The 19528-nt window shown below is 51.3% G+C and overlaps 1 long non-coding RNA gene across 1 annotated transcript; it reads right to left on the reverse strand.

Moving 5' to 3' along the window:
• Positions 1 to 1313: 1313 nt before the first annotated feature.
• On the reverse strand, positions 1314 to 17238 carry LOC136328655 (uncharacterized). Its single transcript, XR_010730085.1, has 3 exons — positions 17131 to 17238; positions 7219 to 7331; positions 1314 to 2059 (listed from the first exon to the last, which is right to left on the reverse strand). It is a non-coding gene; the product is annotated as an uncharacterized lncRNA (long non-coding RNA).
• Between the last annotated feature and the right edge of the window lie 2290 nt (positions 17239 to 19528).

The raw sequence follows: 19528 nt of genomic DNA on the forward strand, positions 1-19528 counted from the left end.
CCCGATGTGTCCACACTCTAGACCCCAGCTCCTCTCCAGGGTTCTTGGTTGCAAGCAACAGAAAGCTCACAGACTCCTTGGGTTGACTGGAGAGCCAAGCTCAGGAACCAGGGCAGGACTGGACCATAGCCAGCATGGCGACCCAAATCACACCTCAGGGCCAGACCAGAAAAGACAAAAATGTAACTGGCCCTGAGGCTCCATTGCCCCTGAAAATTGTCCCACAGCTGCTCCTGCAGCAGTCCGTCAGATACATCCCACCTTCACTCCCTTGTATCACCTGCTTAAGATTCAGAGTCCCTGGGTGAGTGTCTGGTCGGCTGAGCCAGATCACCTGCCCACACTGCAGCCGCCAAGGAGTCTGGGAAAGTGAGGTCTGGCTTCCTGGTGGGAGGAGAGCTCTGCCTCCCTGTGGGACTCACAAGGTAGGGATGCTCTACACAGATGCCGGAGAGCTGTGGAAAGGAGAAAGGCGCACTCTGTTGGGATGGCACCATTTGCTCCTGGTGTGTAGGGCCTATGCTGCCTACCCCTTCCCCCACTCCCAGCATCAGGAGCAGCGGTGTTCTCCAACAGCTTCTTGAAAATCTCTGGTGATCTGCCCCGCCTAGAAACAGCGAACATTTGTGCTGGGGGGAACCACACCTTGAGATCCCTGCAAAAGAAGTTTAAGGGTTAACAAAGGATCTCCCACCTTTTATTGTACCAAGTAATAAAATACCAAAAGCAAATAACAGATAAACCACTTTCTACTCTCACCATCATTTCATTAAAAGGTGGACATCTCAAACACCAGTAAAAATAAACAAACAGTGGAGAACATGATTTAGAATTAAGCACAATCCTTCAAGCTAAATACATGTTGGCTTTAAGAAAAACCTCTACATTGTTCGTATTTTTCTACTTTGGCTGGAAATCTATGAAAAGGTCATGACACAACTGACTTTGAACATGGACTGTGGACTGGATCAGAGTATTGTATCAATGCTAAATTTCCTGGTTTTGTTAACTGCAGAGGTTATGTAAGTCTTACGTTGTAAAAGAATGTCCTTATTCTTAGGAAATAAACCCTGAAGCGTTTAGAGGTAAAAGGGCATGTGTCTGCAATCTACCTTCAAATAGGAAAGAAATTGTACACACACACACACACACACACACACAATACAGAGAGAAATCAAGCAAAAAAATGACAAATGTAAACAACTGATAAAACTGAGTAAAATCTATACCAGAGTCTTTGTAGTATTTTTGTAATTTTTTAGTAAATTTGAAATTATATCAGAATTTAAAGTTACAAAATAAATTAGCAGTGAGTTAGCAGTGATTCTTAATAAGAATTGGGTTTCACTTAATACATTACCTAATTTGGTACTGTTTCAATTTTCATGAAAATACGTGATGTTTGTAATAAGAAACAATAAAGCAAAAATTATAGACATTGAAAAGAAAAACTAAAGGCCTTCACAGACTCCATCTAGCATTTGACATTTGCTGATCTGGTCTAAGCACCCATTCTGCAGAGGGGAAAACTGAGGCCCAGGCATTTGCCATGGCTTGCTCAGTGGCTCAGAGTGGTATCATCAGAATCAGGACTCCACAAGGGCTCCTGCCCTCGCACAGGTTCCTTCCATTTCAGGATGCTGCCCCCTGTTTGAATCGGGGGTCTGCATGCACTGCAGGCCTAGCAGAACAGGTCGGGATGTGGAGATTCATTTCCTCTGAGAATGCTGCATCAGGTCAGGGTGCATTCCTTCAACCTTTATCTCCACAAGGTCCTTAAAGCCAAGGAGAATCATCGAGAATTGCTCCATACACATTTAATTATTTCTTAGCTGCAGAAACTGAGACCCAGCAGAGGTTCTGGGTCTTGCCAAGACCATACTGCAAAGTCCAGACTCTGTAGTTGAGGGACAAATTAATTGGTCAAGGCCAAGTTAACAGGAACAAAGGAAGGGGATGGGCCTTAGGAATTGGAGAGAAAAGGAGAGGAAGCAGGCAATGTCCAGATTCCAGATCCTCTTCCCTTACCCGTGTCCCTCTCGATGTGGCTTCAGTTCCCCTGTGGCCAAAAGAAGAAGAAACAGGATTTTGCAGGTGCCCCATGTCCTACACCCTCAGGAGGCATCACTCATATACAGTCTAGGAAAACGGCACCTTCTGGGGTTGTGCAGTGGGCAGCTTGCACAGCTGTACCTGGCGCCCTGAGAGTCATTTGCTGTTGTTGTTGTCGGGTAGTGAGGAGGTATGTTAGGGAAGGGACAGACGTGTCTAATACTGTGGCTTGGCTTAACCAGTGACTGATTCCATCCATTCAGTCAACCACTATTTATTGCCACAGATTATATGCCAAACATCATGCTAGGGGCTGGGACTTTCCAGGCTTGAAATAGATGTACTCTCTAGGGAAGGACTTGGGGTAGTGGTCAGTGTGGAGAAGCAGCTGTCCTAGGACAGAAACCCACAAACTTTCCCCTACTTCTCTTTCCCCTCTGCCCAGCTTTCTCCGTCCTCAGGCCCTCCTAGAAGAAACCTCCAGAACCCTCCCACCCCTCCTCTACAGTCCAATAGACGATTGGTGGCGGGAGCCGCTGGCCTTCGGGCTGCAGTGCGGCTCCTTCCTCCCGTGGCAGCTAGATCTATGCATTTGCTTCACAGGTTTTATCTCACAGGCATCTGTTTGTTAACTGAAATATTTTTTAATTAATTATAGAAAGAGCAAAAAGTAATTCTTCCTTCACCTTCCCAGTTTCTTTCTCAGAGATAACTATTCTTTCCAGTTTCTAAGTCTCTTTCCAATTGTGTCTGGGCATTTCCTAGTATATGTCATGTATATTATTTTCCTTTTTCTCAAAAGAAATAACACGGTGCACATTGCTCTGCACCTTGATTTTTTTTTTCACTTAACACCATATCAAGGCATTTGTTCTGTATCCACGTATACACATTCTTCCCCGGCCACGTGCGACTCCAGTGTGGGGCTGTCCCACCAGTTTCATTTCACTCCTCTATTCGTTGACATCTAATCTGTTTCCCAATTTTTATGGCCCTAAAGGTCTTTCTTCGTGCATCCTTGTGCATTTCTGGGAGTTCAGATTCCTTGAGGTATAATGGCTGGGGCAAAGGGAATGTGCACTTTGCAGTTTGATGGCTATCATTCAATAGTCCTCCAAAATACTGCACCAAATTATACCAGAACCATTTTTTGTCTTTGCCAGTCTAAAAGATGACAAATTATCTCATTTTAACTTGCAGTCTTTATTATGAGGTATGTTAGCATCTTTTTTCATGTTTCCAACACATAGTATTTCTCTTTATCTTACCTCTCTTCAACAGTATTTGGGAGCCACTGTGCTTCAAGCTGCTTATTCTTCCAATCACAGAGTCATTGTATCTGGGATCTATGAAATGTCAAGGTTCTGAAAAAAGTTTGAGACCTGGGAGGGGGTGGCGTGTATTGGCTTTAAAATATTTTTAAAAGACTAGAAAATAGAGCCTGACCAGACGATGGTGCAGTGATAGAGCATCAGACTGGGATGCAGAGGACCCAGGTTCAAAACCCTGAGGTCGTCAGCTTGAGCGTGGGCTCACCAGCTTGAGCACAGGGTCACTGGCATGAGCATGGGATCATAGGTGTGACCCCATGGTCGCTAGCTTGAGCCCAAACATCGCTGGCTTGAAGCCCAATGTCGCTGGCTTGAGCAAGGGGTCACTTGCTCTGCTGAAGCCCCCGGTCAAGGCACATATGAGAAAGCAGTCAGTGGCCTGACGTGTGGTGGCGCAGTGGATAAAGCATCGACCTGGAAATGCTGAGGTCGCCAGTTCGAAACCCTGGGCTTGCCTGGTCAAGGCACATATGGGAGTTGATGCTTCCTGCTCCTCCCCCCTTCTCTCTCTCTGTCTCTCTCTCCTCTCTCTCCCTCTCTGTCTCTCTCTCCTCTCTAAAAATAAATAAATAAAATAATAAATAGAAAGCAATCAGTGAACAACTAAGGAGCTGCAACAAAAAATTGATGCTTCTCATCTCTCTTCCTTCCTGTCTGTCTGTCCCTTTCTGTCCCTCTCTCTCACTCTCTCTCTGTCTCTGTCAAAAAAAAAAAAAAGACTAGAAAATAGAAACTAAAATGATGTAAGTTAATATCAATCAAGCATAATCTTATGGCAAGTTTATTCACTGGAAAACCCAGAACTCATGAACATTTCATTACATTTGAAAGCAATTTGTTGGTTTAGATGTTCTCATTTTGAAGAATTCCTAAATATGCACGATGCTTTTAAAGAAATTAGAGTCAATTTTAAGTTAAATGCATTAACTGTAGTTGGAAAATCTCATAATTATTTGAAAACCCTTTTTAAAAATTCACTAGAAAATAACATTCAATGTGGGATCAGAGTGTGTTTTCATATGTTTTGAGGTGGGGATGCCAAGAGTAAGCAGGTCAAGGGTCAATGGTGGTTTTTTTTTTTTTTAATTTATTTTTTTAAATTTTTTATTTATTCATTTTAGAGAGGAGAGGGAGAGACAGACAGAGAGAGAGAGAGAGGAGAGACAGAGAGAAGGGGGGAGGAGCTGGAAGCATCAACTCCCATATGTGCCTTGACCAGGCAAGCCCAGGGTTTCGAACCGGCAACCTCAGCATTTCCAGGTCGACGCTTTATCCACTGCGCCACCACAGGTCAGGCCTGGTGGTTTTTATTTTAAAAGCCTGTAAACCTCTGACCTAGAAAGACAACGTCTCTGCCCTCATGTAGCTTCTGGTTCAAGAACAAACTGGTTTTCTCAGCAAAAGTCAAAGACAGTGAAAAGAATCAGATCTGAATCTTGGGCTAGCCAAGGACCCCTGGCTTCTCTTCCAGCCTGGTTGTCATGGAGAAGAAACCTTCTTATGTATCACCTTCATCCAGTGGATCAGGCAGGACCCTGGGATTTTGGAAAGTGAGTGGAGTAATGGGCGCATGCCAGGAAGGGTGGGGTAGGAGTGATGTGATCCGTGTTCTCAGGACCAGCCTGGAGTGAGGGTGGGAGTAGAGGGACAGAGATAGGGAAGAAAAGGGACAAATTGTCCCCAAATGACATCATGAGACAGTTGTCCCCATGAGACATCAGAACAAAATGTGCTTTTCTCTTTTCTACTCTCCCCTCTTTTAATGGGAAATGGAGATCATTCCTTGAAAGGGAACATCTGGAGGTCTGAGTCACAAGTGTGAACGTTTTAAGACCGGGAGGTGAGCAATTCAGCACCTGTCCCTCCTTCCTGTCTGCCTTCCCTCCCCATTTGAAACAGGGGAAAGGGCCAAGGGGACCTATGGGATGTGGCATTAGGACCCTGTGCGAGGTACAGATGTGCATGAGTGTGCACCTGTGTGAGTGTGTGTTCAAACATGTGAGCGTGTGTTTGTGTGTGTGTGCCCTCTATCCCAAGTAGCTGGCATAGGACTTGGAGCTGTCACATTCAGTGAAGAGCTAACTCGTAAATCCGGGGGACCTGCATGGCCCACTGGAGTCAGGTGAATGGTGCTGAATCCCACTTGTGCTATTTCTAGCTGTGTCGGCAAGTTGCTGCCCTCCTCTGAGCAGTTTCCTCATTTGTACAAATTGCACAAGAAAGCCTAGCTTGTTGGGACACTTTGCAGGTTAAATGAAATGAAGTCAGTAGATGCTTAGCTCTGGGCGTGGCCTTTTTAAATTTTCACCCTTTTGCTGCACTGGAAGGAGAGCAGCGCGCAGAGGCCCGTGGCAGAGCAGGAGCATGGTCTGCCTGGTGGAGACGGTGCTGTTGGGGAGGAAGGGATGGTGGGAGCACAGGAAAGGCTGCGGGCCAGCCTGAGAGGACCTGGAGCTGGCCTTGATAAATGCCAGTAGGGAGCCATTGAAGGTTCTGTAGCAGGAATGGAGCCAGCGCATGGGAGGTGGCTGGGATCCCCTTGCACATTTCTTTCCCATGGCCATAACCTAGATCCTAAATGTATCTGTTGTTCCTTCCTCCTTCCGCACACCCCTTCCACAGCCCAGGGAGGGGCTCCCGGGCCACAGCTCTACTCCCACCGAGACCATGCAAGACCATGTCTGGCAGAGCCTGAGCCAAGGACAAGGTATAACTAAGGACTTGCCCAAGCCTGGGCTTGAGCCCGTACTCTGCACCCTCCCTGCTAGGTGACATGGATCCATCTGTGCTGCCGCTTTCTCCCTGTAAAGTGGGATAACAGAGCGACCTCACAGTGTTGTTGTTGTGATGGTGAAATGAGAGAACACATGTAAAGCACTTACACTGTGCCTGCCATGTAGTTGGAGCTCAGGGCACATTGCTATTGACCTTCTTTAGAAAGATGAGCAAGGCAGACAGAGGAGGTAAGATGGACAAGACAGAAAAGGGAGAGAATGAAGAGGGACCAGAGGCAGGGGAGGGTGACGCACAGGCAGCCCAGCTTCTGCCTTGCTGGGCTGGGCCGCTGTCCACCTGCAGCCAGGAAAGAAGCCCCTTGGAAGGAGGAGCTGGTGGAGGGGCCCAGCCATTCAGGAAGAGAGGAGGTCGTCTCTGACCTATCCCTCCTCCCAGACCCATGTAGCCCACCCCTCAGAGTGACAGGGCTGGACCTAGTGGGCCAGCAGCATCCTGGAGGGTTCCAGAGCTGGGCCTCCTGCACAGGGGGTGGAGGTGGGCATTCCTGGGAGAGAGGAGTGAGGGTTACAGGTGTGGGGCATGGGAGTTGGGATTCCCCATCAATGGATCGTGGGGGCCCCAGGCACAGCTCACCCTGCTTAACTAGAGGCCAGAGGCTGCTCTGTTTGAAGTGTGGCCCTGCGTAACAGAGAGCCGGTGGCACCGGATGAGACAGGATCTCTCCTCCGTCAGGCCAGCTGGGCCCTCCTCGGCGGCTGGGCACCTGAGCAGGTGTGTTGGGGGATCTACAGGATGTCACTTCTAAAAATAGAGCCCCACAGCCTGGGAGTCATCCAGGTGTAGCTGCCACACAGCCTCCCAAATTGGCTGATATGCAGGCACACGTCAGTTCTGGGCCTGCACAGACACACTCCAACTGCCTCGCACAGACCCCAGGGGACCACGGACACCCACAAAGACACACACTTAAGTTTACATGCACACATCCTTGCTTCGGCCCAACCCTGGTCTAAGCCCCTGATGCACACACACCCTCTCACCACACTCACACTCCTCAGTACACACTGACATGCACCCAGCAGTTCCTAGGTCTCCCCACCTAAAACATCAGCCTCCTGAGAGCTGTGTGCCTGCTGGTTTTGTCCCGTTTGCTGTTCCTTCAGTGGCTGTGGCGGTGTCCAGCACATAGCCGCTGCTCAGGAAATGCTTGCTCTATAAATGAATGCACAGACACATATTCTTATTTCATTACCCCCTTCCTTACCCCCATCCCACACCAGTGTTAAGTTCTATTAGGCCCTGGGGTGGGCAGAACCACAAGGATTGGCCTTCTCTGGTCTGGTTGATCCCCTATACCCAGAGTCCAGGCCGGGGAGAGGTCTGGGGTGGGTGGGGGGTCCCGGGGACACAGCAGAGTGAAGCTCCTTTTTGGGAGGGGGGAAATCTGTTTTCTACAGGAAAGCCTTACTGGGGGAGTCACAGCACTGTGCTGGCGCTCCAAGTGGGAAGGGCTGGCTGGGCCATGTTCCTGGAAATCCCCAGTTTCAGAGCCCCTGCTCTGAGCTCTAGGCAGCTCCTCCCCATCCAGGAGCACTGGGCTCTGCCGCCGCAGGGCCCGGGATGGGCCTCCCTCAGCCGCAGGCTGCTGCAGTGGAGTGAGCTTGCAAGGAGCGGGGCAAGCAGCCTGGCAGCCCTCGGTGGGTGGAGAGGAGTCTTGTACAAGGAAGACGGGAGGACCTTCTGGGAAGGGGGTTGAAAAGGGCATCTGCGGCCCTGGCCGGTTGGCTCAGTGGTAGAGCGTCGGCCTGGCGTGCGGGGGACCCGGGTTCGATTCCCGGCCAGGGCACACAGGAGAAGCGCCCATTTGCTTCTCCACCCCCCCTTCCTCTCTGTCTCTCTCTTCCCCTCCCGCAGCCAAGGCTCCATTGGAGCAAAGATGGCCCGGGCGCTGGGGATGGCTCCTTGGCCTCTGCCCCAGGCGCTAGAGTGGCTCTGGTCGCGGCAGAGCATCGCCCCCTGGTGGGCAGAGCGTCGCCCCTGGTGGGCGTGCCGGGTGGATCCCGGTCGGGCGCATGCGGGAGTCTGTCTGGCTGACTCTTCCCGTTTCCAGCTTCAGAAAAATACAAAAAAAAAAAAAAAGAAAAGAAAAGAAAAGAAAAGGGCATCTGCATATCTTCAACTCTAGGACTGGTAAGGGAGCACCGTGTCTGTGCTAGGACTTCACACGCCCATGGAGTGAAGTGGAGGCTGACTGCGCCTGACCACCAGTAATGAGGAGATCCACTGTGACCCACGAGCTACTGAGGGTTATTGCCAGGCCCATGACCACAGCTCAAATCAGAGGACTCAAAAATGAGGGGCTGGTCCTGGCTGGGTTGCTCAGTGAATAGAGTGTCATCCCGGCATGCTGAGGTTGTAGGTTCGATCCCTGGCCAGCCCTCATGTAAGAAGCAACCAATGAGTGCACAACTAAATGGAACAACTAAGTGGAACAACAAGTTGATGCCTCTCTTTCTCTCTCTTCTTTCCCCCTTTCTTTCTCCCTCCCTCTCTCCCTTTCTCTCTCTTCTTTCTTCTCTCTCTCAAATCAATAAAAAAATTTAAAAATAATAAGGTGCCTGAGTGGAGAAGGCTGATGGAGGGGAGGACCAGGGGTAGTCAGGTGGCAAGTGGATGAAGAAATAGGTAGATCAGCAGAGGGATTGAAAAACGCTGGGTGATGAATGGGCAAAATGGAAAGACAGAAATGGGTGGATGGCCACTGAATAGCTCCCCCTCAGTCACTCTCTGAAGCCCCACCAGGGCCTGATGACCTGGCTACTCCCACCCCAGACAGTCTCCCCCAACCCACTGCCATCTCTTCCCCAGGCCAGGCTCCCAGGGAGGCCACCACCTGCTCGGCCTGCTGCCCAGGGATGCACCTTCCAGCCAGGTACAAGCCCAGATGTGGAATCATCTCCAAGTGTTCTCACTTGAGCAGGTGTGCATAGGATGGGGTGTGGGTAGGGCCCATATCTATGGGCTAACCCTCTAAGAATAGCCCTTCCAGAGTAGCTGGAGAGTGCCCAGATTGTGGCAGATACACACACGCATGTCATTGGCTGAGTCACAGTCTCACACTCACTGATACACACACAGTGAGGCACTCATTCACTGACACCTGGACACCAGACTCCCAGATGCCACCGGGCCACCATGTTACACAACTCCAGAATGAGCCAACCATGTGGTACAAAGTCTGGAGCAACCTGGACCCTCTGATATACTCCGACACTACACTATCATCAACCTGCGAAGGTGCATTGAACAGTCACTGGTCCCAGCTGTACAGGTTATCAGAAACATCTTGTCACTTTCTGGATATTTGAAATCTCCCCTTCAATGACTCTTTTCAAAGAAAGCCATAGCCTGAGTCATGGGGCCCTTCCTGCTGTCACATTCCAACCCCGTCTCCTGCCCTGAGAGAGCTCTGCTCCTCCCTCCAGCCACATTTCATGCCTAGGCTCTCCCTTTCCAATCCACCTTGTTCACACTATTCCCAGAGCCCAGAATCCCTTTCCTATCTCCATCCGGACCCCATGTACTAATTCTATGATTCCAGACAGAGACCTCAATATATCATACCTAAAGTTTAGTAGTCTGAAACTCAGTAAGGACTAATAAGTCTTTATAAACTGACTTAACCAACTGAATAGTTAGATAAAATCATTAGAAATATAAGTCAACTAAACTTAGTGCAAGGTGGACTGCTAGGGGGTTCTAGCCAGTGGAGGCTACATTGAACCTCCCAAACACACACTGGTCACTATAGTCCCCACGGAGTGAGTACTGTACCCTCCTAACCTCCACTTTCCATGGAAAAGACGCACCACTGACTAGTCAGCCAAGCCCAGCTCCGCAGCAATGGCAGGAGAGGTCAACAGGCCACAGAAGGAACATTCGACCATGGTCAGAGTCTCCCAATTCCCTGTTCCCTCCATCCATGAACACCTGGAAAAGCCCTGGAATTTTTCGAGGGTTTTCTTCAGGGCTGGGGAGTGCCAGGACAGGCCCTCTGCCAACTCAGCAGGTCCAGGGACTTTGGATGTGCTGATGCTGGCGGCCCTGCCACACCCCATGTGGGCTTAGCCTTGGCCTGGGCACTGATTGATTGATTGATTGACAAGGATTTTATTCCTTCTGGACCAATCACATCTGTGTAGTATTCACTCTGTGCAAGGCCCATTTCGAAGCACTTCACTTAATTCTGACAGTGATCTTGTAAGGTCAGTACGATTCTGATGCCCATTCTACAGATGTGGAAACTGAGACAAGGAGATGGACAGAGCAGTTGACCTGAAGTCACAGCAGCTAGGAGTGGGTAGAGTCGTCTGGATTCAATCCCAGGCTGCCCAGCTCCGGAACCCGCATTTTAAACCTCTACACTATACTATTGTCTCTTTAAATTTGTATTTGTTAACAATAAAAAAGGTTACTTGATCCAGGCTGCCTCTGGCATTAGAAAGAGACATGTGACATTCTAGGTGATTCCCAACCCCATGTCTGTCTGTGTATATGTCTGTCCCCACCACCACCACCACCAAACACACATGCATTTTGTCTCATCCCCATGCTGCCAGGCATGTCCCTGTCACCTCCAGGTTCCTCCACAGCCAGGCATTGGGCCATGGGAACACTGTGATCTCATGCCCACCCCCCACCGCCTGCCCAGGCCAGCATTCCTGGAAAGCCCAAAGGCGACTTCTTTCAGGGGAGATTTCCCCACAGGGCTTCTGTGGCCAGAATTGGGATAAACTGAGAAGGGCACCACCCACAGTCCCACAGACGCTGCATCTTGGGACCACAAAGCTTGAAGTGGCCCTGTGACATCAGGGCTCATCCCCTTCCCTGTGACGTGGGTCTTGGCAGGTGCACGGCCCACAGAGCGCCCCTCCCCACCCCGGTGTGTCTGCGGGGGCTTCTTCCGGACTCAGAGGTAGTCCAGCACTTTTGTTTCCCCACCAGCTTTCCTCAGTTCCATTCCATCACCAGAGCTGTGTCACTGTGTGCCCAGCACTGTGTCACTGTGTGCCCAGCCCTGTGTCACTGTGTGCCCAGCCCTGTGCTGGGTGCCACAGGGCCTGGCCTGACGGCTCACCAGGCTGGACAAGCCGAGCAGTCTTCCCAGAGCTGTCAGAGACACTGCTGCCGCAAATCCCCAAGGACCTTCTGGGCCTGTGCTCAGCCGCCTGCCTCAGGGACCTTTGCCTGCTGCGGGATGGGGGGCGGGGGGGGGGAGATAATAGCACGTCCTAGCCTGCTGTCCTCAGGCTCCAGCGCTCAGTAAGCTCGGACCTGGGCAGTGGCCGGAAAGCCTCAGCAACACTGTCCCCTCCCCAGGGCTCAGTGTGGAGCCTGCCACACTCCGCAGAGGACTACACAGGCTCCTCCCCACCCCAGGCACTTCTAGCCCCTCCTCCTTGCCCAGCCTGAGTCAGAGGCCTGTCAGTCCCCACTGCCCTCAAGGCCCAGTGAGTTTGGGTAGAAAGGAGCTGTCTGGGTGCCAGCGCCTGAGGAGGTGGGCCAGGCCCTGACTCCTTGCTGACCTTTTAGCAGGACCTTCTGAGCATTCTTTGATCTAGAATTGCCACATGTACACACACATACACACTCCCATTCACACCCAGCCAAGTTCTGATCAGAGATGAAACAGTCAACAGTCCAGGTATGGGGCTGAGGCAGGTCAGGGAGGGGTGCTGGGCTGAGCCAGTATGGGGTGTGGCCGCCTGTCTCTCCTTAAGGAGGCCCCAGCACCTCCTGGTACTGGAGAGCAGAGCCCGCCCAGTCTGGGAAGCAGGCCCTCCTCAGAATGGACGCAAATTCTGGCTACTTAGGGGGCCCCGCTCCTTGGCATAGGCCCCCAGTCTCTCTCTCTCTCTCTCTAGACGACTCCCTTGCAGCTCCTCAAGGTCTCCTCCCTGCCTCTATTCTAGCCTTATAGAAAGAGTACCAAAGCCCCACAAAGCCTTGGGTCCCTGATTCACCCCCCGCAGGCTGAGCTCAGTCCTGGTGGCCCAGTTTCAGGGACTTTCCCGATAGGGTCTGCCCCGACTGGGCCCCGCTGCCCCTTGGCTGGGCTTAGCGGCTGCTGAGCGCCCGCAGCACACCTTTCCTGCCCCTGCCCCTGCCCTGCACACACAGTGGCTCTGTACTGCTTCCCAGGGCCTTCAGACTGCTTACGGGCAGAATATTTTGTTGTTGTTTTTTGTTTTGGGGGGTTTTTTGCCCCCTTGTACACATTATTGATGGCTCTGCACGAAATGTTCTCCCTCCTTACCTTCCTGACCATAAAGCCAGCAGTCAACATGTCAACACTTGAGCATTACTATTGGCCAGGCGCTGTGCTAAGAACTTTCTGTCTTTATTCATTTGACCCTCACAAGAAGCCTAGGAAGAAAGTACCATTAATTGTACCCGTTGTTCAGGCGAGGAAACTGAAACTGAGAGGTTAAGGAAGATGCATTTCTGCCCGCCTTCCTGGGTCCCTCCATGCTCCTCTTCACCACATCCCTACCCACTGCCCCTTATCCTCCAGTATGAGCTCTAGGAGGGCTGGAAGGCAGGCCTGGGTCTGAGTCACTGCCCAGCACTGAGCCTGGCACGCCGGCAGGTAACTCTGCTGCCTGGAGAAGTGGCCACAGGAAGGATGGTCCGAGCCCTCCTCCCTTCTCATCTCCCTCGGCCTCACCTGTTCCCTAGCCACCCCCACCTCCCCCGGCATCCATCCCTGGCCAACCTTGTTCTCGCCTTTCCTATATATAAGGTCCCGGGGAGAGCCGCAGCTTCTGCCTGCTCTCAGGTTGGGCATCACTAAAGGGAAGCAGAATCTGTGCTGGGCTGAACTGGGAGAGCTGGGGAGCTGGGCCCGCCAGCAACGTCCCCAACTCAAAGGGGCCCAGTCTGGACCTGAACACTGGCCCAGGCACAGCGCCCTGGTCACCTCTGAGTGGCTACTTCAGTGTGTGTGTGTGTGTACACTTGGGGGGGCGGGTGCAAAAGACGAACGGAAATGAACCATCAAGCCAATGCCGCATTTATTTAAGGGGCACTAGGTTAAAAATAGACCCCGAGTGCCCAAGAGCGGGCAGCAAGCACATTGACCTCTGGCTCAGACAGGGAGAGGGATTCCAGCAGCCCTGAGAACTGTCCACGCCCTGAGGCCTCTCCTGCAGACAGATTTTTGATTCTGTCAAGTATCACACACACTTCAGCGTTGCTGGGTGGCACCAGCAACATGTTTTGTGTGCTTCGCAGATCGCAGTGTTTTGTAGCAGAAGAGCATGAACTTTAGACCTAGCAGGACCCCAGGAGGAGATTACTGTATAACTGCCCCATTTTCACCCCCACCCCACCCCCCCTGGATTGCAGAGTGGAGGACTGACGTTCCAAAAGAAATGACTGGTTCAAGGTCGTGCCCAGCCAGGCTGGAATCAGGTCTCTTGGCACCCAACTCAGGACTCTTTCCACTGTTACATCATGCTAATCATATTAGATTGCACAATGTTCTTTCGTGTTGTTATGTAATGTCATGTAGGCAGGGGTATGGGCTAAGGGTGGAGGTGGAGAAGTCAATGGAAGGAGGTGACAAAAAAGCCATAAGGCTGAGGTACAGGCAGTGAGCCTATATCTTCCCCCACCCAGCTCCCCCACCTGCGATTTCTCCCCATATCAGGTGTAATGGGTGTGGCTCGGCACCCAGTACCCTAATTAGTGTGTGTTGACAGTTTCTGGTTTGTGTGTTATCACCTTGGATCCACTTATTCTTATCAGAGCCAAAGGTTGATTGGAGCACTCTAGCTCAGTCTCAAAGCAACTCCACTAGTACTCCAGGGAGTGTTTATGACCACTGTGAATAACAGCCCTCTTTCCTCAAGATGGCAGCATGGCTTGTCTGAGAGATGTCCTGTGGAGTCTAGGGTTCAATCGCCGCCATGCTCACCAAAAAGAGAGCACAGAGTTATGTCCTTGGCCAGGGAAGGAAAGTGATGGCTGGCCAAAGCAGGCCGGGCACGGGCCCAGGTCTCCTGACCTCCAGCCTCAGGCAGCCCACAATGATGCTCCAGGTACCTAACCTGACAGAACCCTTACCAGGGGCTTCGGCCTCTGCTCCTTCAGCCACACAAAGGTTCCTGGGTCTCAGCAGCTCAGAAAGTGGAATAGTAATCTGGCCATCTGTGCCCCCAACCCGCCCCTCACAGCAGCCACCCACTCCCCATTAGGAAAGGGGAAGGTGGGGTCATGAAGGGGTCTGTGTGGACACAGGGGCCCTGCATGTGGCTTTTTTGGCCACAGAGGGGGCTCACTCTTGGTCTGTTGGCCAAGTTAGCCTCAGAACCAGAGACCTCAGGTCCTTCCTCCATCCCCTCTGAGCCTCAGGAAAGATAGCTTCTCTGAGAAGTAATTCATCCCTTCCTGACCCTGACATTCCCATCTGGGTCTCCTTGGTCCAGTGGTGTCAGAGCGGACCTGGGTTCTACGCCCAGCTCGGCCTCTGTCTTCTCCCACGGGACCCTGGGCAAGTCACTGCATACCCAGGCTTTCACTGTATCACCTGTAAGATGGGACTGAACTCGGCTCTATTTCAGAATACCCTACTTCCCGCGGACACTTGGCACCTGAGTCTGGGTGACTGCCTCTCCCCCTCTGTACAGACCCACCTAGAACACGATCCTGGGCCCTGGGTATAGCTCTTTTGTGTCTCACACATCATTGGGCTCCACTCACAGACACCAAAACTCCCTGAGTTTCCGGGCCTGGTCTCCAGGAACCTCCTAGGGGTGATGGAAACACCTGGTGAGGGTGTCCTCAGATTCTTCAAGGAAGGACAGGTCCCTGCCTAGCAGGTGTGTGTGTGTCCACCCACCCTCCCCGGGCATTTTCTGGAGGGGGCATTGTCCGGGACCTGGGCGGTTGTCTTTATGGCCAGGCATAAAAGGTAATCATTGACCACATCAATGCCGACCTGCGTGTCAGCGCCCGCCCAGGCTCGACCCTGCTAGGCCCTGGATTATTTTACAGTCACATAAAAGGAGCCTCCAGACTGGCCCCTGGGGACTTTGGCCCTCAATGGGGGAGCGGGAGGGAACCGTTCCCTAGAGACGGCCTTTTCTTGTAGTAATATTGACTTGGCCAGAGAAGAGCCTCCACCTTTTATCAAACACCACTGGGATTGTCTCGGCCCAACCTGCCTAAGCCACAGAGCTCCCATCAACAGGGACCAGCCCTCTAACCCTGCTTCCTCGCCTCTCCTGTCAGGACCGACCGGCAGCCTGGACAAAGCCGGCACAGCCCCTCCTCGGGCTGGGACTCAGGACACATCTTAAAGGTGTTATTTCCTTCACAAGTTTTATTTCATTGAGCTCTCGCTAACCCCATGGAGTAGGAACCAATATTATTCTCACTTACACACAAGAAAACTTGGGCTCAGAGAAATCAAGTAACTTACCGAAGTCACACAGCCAGTGAATGGCAAACTTCAACAAACCGCCTATAGTCTGCACAGCAGCAGCCTCCAGATTTGTTTGGCTGTGCACTGCTATCACTAAAGCAGCTCTTAGCACACACCTTTGATCTATTTATACATGTCCATAAATTATATACATGTGTGACTGAAAATCTCTATGTTAAATATTAGCAAATATCGGCCTATCATTCAAACCAGATCAAATCAACTCAATAGAGACTCCTCAAAGCTGGATTCCAGCAGGGACACCTGAGGCAAAGAGAGAAAGTGGGAATTGGGCTGAACTCTGGAGGAAAGGTGAACATATTGGGAAAGGGCATTCCAAACAAATGCTTGAGCAAAACCCAAGAGGCAGAAAATAGGAGAAATTGTTGAGGCACAGAAGAACCCTGGGAATGTGAATGAGTATAGCCAGAGATGATTCTGGAAGGGTCGCAAGGGGCCCAAAGTAGCCAGCCAGACTGCCAGATCTTGTCTAGAAAGCAGTGGGGAGCCACAGCAGATTCATGAACAGGGGTGTGTTTTGAAAACTTCCCTCAGGCCACATGGTGCAGCATGGACACATTCTCAGACCGATGTCCCTGGAGTGTAATGTGGCCCTTCCAAAGGCGCGAGGCTGAAGGCAGTTAGGAGTTGCCAAACCTCTGCCATCTTCACACACGCTCTGTCATTTACGGGCTGCCCAACCTTGGGCAAGTACAGCGCTCTTGCTGGCCTTGGTTTTACTCATCTATAAAATGGGATAACAATAGTCTACGCATCATGGATATTGTTGTCGCTTTGACAATAGGGAGAATTGGCTGTAGTGTCTGATTCAGTGTCTTTTACATAGCAGGTGCTCTTCCTATTAAAACACACCTTCTCTCAGCTCTGCCTGAAGAAATCAAACCAACCCTCAAAAACCTAGTTTAGACTTCACTTTCGAGGACCCTAATAGATTTACTACTCCCTCCCCTGGCTCTGGACTCAGACCACTAATGTACCACTTCGCACACCATGCAACAGTTACTTACAGATGTACCTGTCACCAGACCATCTCTGTGCTCCTGTACCAGACAGTCAGTGGGCCTGGATAAATTTTTGTGACTTGGTTCAAAGTTGCATAAAACGTGAAACGATGTTAGAAAAGTGGGGGGGGGCATGTTCAGAGGCACTCTGTTAGCTCTCCACAGGCATTTTTTTTAAAGCTTCTTCTTTTCTTTTCTTTTTTTTTTTAAGATTTTATTTATTTATTCTAGAGAGGAGGAGGAGAGAGAGGAAGAGAGAGAAGGGGGAGAGAAGCAGAAAGCATCAACTCCCATATGTGCCTTGACCAGGAAAGCCCAGTGTTTTGAACCTGCGACCTCAACATTTCAAGTCGATGCTCTATCCACTGCGCCACCACAGGTCAGGCCTCCACGTGCATTATTTTATGAACCCTCTCATCTCCCTTATTAGGTAGGTATATCATGCAGGATATACTATGGTAACAAACATCCCCACATTCCAGGGGTTTAAAACGATATTTACCTGTCTCTCATGCCAAATGATCAGTGCAGGTCACCCAGAGTGTCCTTCCCAACGTTGGCCTCACTCAGGGACCCAGGCTGAGGAAGCTCCTCTCAACATTATCCTTCACCATCACCATGGCAGCAAGCAGGAATATGAAAATTCACACATTAGTTCTTCTTGTTGCTACCTGCAAGTGGCATGTGTCCATTCTTCTCAGATTTCACTGGCCAAAGCAAGTCACTTGATCACAATTAGTGAAGTATAATCCTGCAAGGCCTGTGTTTCCAACTCAGTGTCACGAAGGCCACATAAGGTGGGTCAGGTCCAACCCCAGCCTGTGCTAACCACTCCCAACTGGGCCACCCAAAGCCCCCTTGTGGCAAAGAGTAGATGCCCCTATCCAGAGACTATACATCTGCCCCCTTCCCTGGAAACCATTCCTCCATAACATCAAAACATAAGGAACTGGGTCTGTCTTTATCTTCCAGGGAAACTGAACTCATCGAGGAATCAGCCTCGACTTTGGTTAGGCAGGAAAATCACAACCATATTTCACATCCAATGCCGAGACGTTGTGGGTCTGGCAAGGAGCACGGGAGAGCGGGAAAAAAGCCAGGGGCAGCTGGCTTGGGTTTGGAATGTAATTTATTACCAAATAATTACATGCTATCTGCAGGCTGGGATCACACGCTTGAGTTTGTGCCACAAGGAGAGTCTGCCCCATGCATTTCCCAGAGCTCATTGCCTGTTTTTTCCATCATGTTTGCAATGGAGATTGTGTCGACTCTGAAGGGCAGTCTGCTGTGGGTGGGTGTGCATCTGTGTGAGTGCAAGGAGCAGCAAGTCAGAAAGAGAGAGACACGCAGACGAGGAGCATCACCTGTGCGCATGGTCCCTGGTGGTGCTGAGGAGGGGAGTGGGGGGACAGGTCTCTGTCTTGCTTCTCATCCCAAATTTACGAAAAGACTTCCACATGTAAAAGTATGTGCTAAGCCTGGTTCCCTATGAGACATAGAAATGTCCTTAACCCTGGGCAAAGTTCCCTCTGTTCCAGGAGCAAGTTAAAGGAGATACATGCAGACAGAGGGGAAGGGGCCTGGGGGAAGAAGAGGGGCAGAAATAGGCAGAGTTTCAGGCAGACAAAGCAGAGCAAACGTTCAAGGTCAGAGATGAGCAGAGCAAGACACAGAGAGTAAACGGGGACGGAGGAAGGGGCGGCTGAGGGAAAGGGGCACTGGGGGCAGGACAGAACCCCGTGGGGAGCACAGGCTCTGGGGACCTGGGCAGTTTTCCAGCCCCGAGAAGCCTGAGTGTCCTCAACTGTAAACTGAGGCTGAGAACCCCCACGTCATAGGGCTATTGTGGGGTAGGCACAAGCGAGCTCATGAGAAAAGCCAGAACAGGCCTGGCTCCAGGAAGGTGTACAGTAGAAGAGGCCCTGCCTGCTCGCTGGCCCCCTATGAGGGGAGGGGAGAGAACCTGGTGAGAAGTCCTTCCTCTCCATCCCAGCGTCCCAGCCTGAGCAGCAGAATGGGGTGGGCCCTGTCCCCGAGATCAAGGCCAGAGAGAAACCCATTACCTAGTGGGCAGAGACTCAGGAAGAGCTGCTCTTGCATTTTCAGTCGTTCCTGTCCCTTACTGTTCACCCCTCAAGACCTTGCTAGTTTCCAGGACCCTGCTGGTGGGGGGTGGGGCAGTAGGGCAGTTGAAGTTCTGGATACGTAAGAAGAAATTTCAGAACCTGCCCGTTAGGAGCTCAGAGTCTAAGTGAGAGGCTTATTACCCAGAAAATAAGGAGTAGAAACTGTGTTTTGGGGCTGGAAGAGTTCAGGGCCAGGAGACAGCATTAGGAAGGAGCTGGAGCCTGGAGGATTGAGAGGGTGAGTGGGGGGCAGTGAGCACAGCTGGAGGAAAGGCCCCATGTTGGCAAGTATGGGGCCGTAGAAACCAGAGCAGCCAGCCGGGCTGCGAGCAGTGTAGGGAGGTCTGACCTCAGAATCATGGGACAATAAACAAGGACTCTGGGCTTTGTTTGGTCAGGAATGGGGAATACAGCCAAAGCACCTAGAGATAGGTCCAGACACAGATGTGGGGAATGTGTGATGCTGAGTTCACACCCCTCAGGTGCAGACAAGAGAAGGGCAACTGTCTCAGGAGGGGGTCCCCACCTCCTGGTCTGATAGGCCTGGGGACAGGACCTCACTTAGCATTCCACAGCCAGGCCCCTACTGTGTTGACAAGTGGGCCCTTCCCCCGGCTGGGGAGCTGAGATGTGGCATTGTTAAGCTGGAAGTGAGTCACAGAGCTTTTCCTTCCTTCTCTTCCTCTCCACTTTGCTTGTCTGCATATTCTCATATTCCCTCTCTCTCTCTCTCTCTCTCTCTCTCTCTCACACACACACACACACACACACACA

Source organism: Saccopteryx bilineata, chromosome 3 (assembly GCF_036850765.1).
Source record: "Saccopteryx bilineata isolate mSacBil1 chromosome 3, mSacBil1_pri_phased_curated, whole genome shotgun sequence".
In the NCBI taxonomy this organism is placed as follows: domain Eukaryota; kingdom Metazoa; phylum Chordata; class Mammalia; order Chiroptera; family Emballonuridae; genus Saccopteryx; species Saccopteryx bilineata.